This window comes from Phragmites australis, unplaced genomic scaffold (genome assembly GCF_958298935.1).
Source record: "Phragmites australis unplaced genomic scaffold, lpPhrAust1.1 scaffold_26, whole genome shotgun sequence".
Taxonomy (NCBI): domain Eukaryota; kingdom Viridiplantae; phylum Streptophyta; class Magnoliopsida; order Poales; family Poaceae; genus Phragmites; species Phragmites australis.
The window spans coordinates 15,001-16,858 of NW_026909968.1; positions in this window are offsets into that span (position 1 = coordinate 15,001).

Here is a 1,858-nt window from a genome sequence, read left to right on the forward strand (position 1 = left end):
ATCTCAAATCAGTGAGCCCAGAGACCCAAAAAATCCCCCGAACTCCTGGGAGGGGGGATGTCCCTCAGGTATAGTAGGGAGGGGTGGTTCGGCTGGCCTGGAGAGCGGCCGAACGTTGGTTTTTGGTGGCTGGGCACGTGCTCGGCACCATGGCACCCCGGACCCTGCCGGCCGGACTCCGGCCACCGGCCGGCGGCGGTGCTCCGGCCGCCGGAGCTCCTGGGCCGGGATGCGGTTTTTTGCCCAGAATCGCCGTTTCGGCAGGGCAAATCGCCTGTTTCGGGGCTGTTTTCGCGTGACCCTCGGCAACGGGTTAAAACGGCTAAGGGAGAATGGAACGGATGAGCACGGCACCAAGAATCGCCAGTTTTCATGTGACCGAACCGTGATATCGCGAAGTTATAAGGTTCGCGAACCTGAACCTGAGCCCGCGGCTCCCAGCGAGCGCGGAACCAAGAAAAGGCCGTTTTTTGGCCCATGTTACGTGATTTTTCCAAAAACATGGGGCCTAGGCAAAATCTCAAATCAGTGAGCCCAGAGACCCAAAAAATCCCCCGAACTCCTGGGAGGGGGGATGTCCCTCAGGTATAGTAGGGAGGGGTGGTTCGGCTGGCCTGGAGAGCGGCCGAACGTTGGTTTTTGGGTGGCTGGGCACGGGCTCGGCACCATGGCACCCCGGACCCTGCCGGCCGGACTCCGGCCACCGGCCGGCGGCGGTGCTCCGGCCGCCGGAGCACCTGGGCCGGGAACCGGTTTTTTGCCCAGAATCGCCGTTTCGGCAGGGCAAATCGCCTGTTTCGGGGCTGTTTTCGCGTGACGCTCGGCAACGGGTTCAAACGGCTAAGGGAGAATGGAACGGATGAGCACGGCACCAAGAATCGCCAGTTTTCATGTGACCGAACCGTGATATCGCGAAGTTATAAGGTTCGCGAACCTGAACCTGAGCCCGCGGCTCCCAGCGAGCGCGGAACCAAGAAAAGGCCGTTTTTTGGCCCATGTTACGTGATTTTTCCAAAAACATGGGGCCTAGGCAAAATCTCAAATCAGTGAGCCCAGAGACCCAAAAAATCCCCCGAACTCCTGGGAGGGGGGATGTCCCTCAGGTATAGTAGGGAGGGGTGGTTCGGCTGGCCTGGAGAGCGGCCGAACGTTGGTTTTTGGGTGGCTGGGCACGGGCTCGGCACCATGGCACCCCGGACCCTGCCGGCCGGACTCCGGCCACCGGCCGGCGGCGGTGCTCCGGCCGCCGGAGCTCCTGGGCCGGGATGCGGTTTTTTGCCCAGAATCGCCGTTTCGGCAGGGCAAATCGCCTGTTTCGGGGCTGTTTTCGCGTGACCCTCGGCAACGGGTTAAAACGGCTAAGGGAGAATGGAACGGATGAGCACGGCACCAAGAATCGCCAGTTTTCATGTGACCGAACCGTGATATCGCGAAGTTATAAGGTTCGCGAACCTGAACCTGAGCCCGCGGCTCCCAGCGAGCGCGGAACCAAGAAAAGGCCGTTTTTTGGCCCATGTTACGTGATTTTTCCAAAAACATGGGGCCTAGGCAAAATCTCAAATCAGTGAGCCCAGAGACCCAAAAAATCCCCCGAACTCCTGGGAGGGGGGATGTCCCTCAGGTATAGTAGGGAGGGGTGGTTCGGCTGGCCTGGAGAGCGGCCGAACGTTGGTTTTTGGGTGGCTGGGCACGGGCTCGGCACCATGGCACCCCGGACCCTGCCGGCCGGACTCCGGCCACCGGCCGGCGGCGGTGCTCCGGCCGCCGGAGCACCTGGGCCGGGAACCGGTTTTTTGCCCAGAATCGCCGTTTCGGCAGGGCAAATCGCCTGTTTCGGGGCTGTTTTCGCGTGACGCTC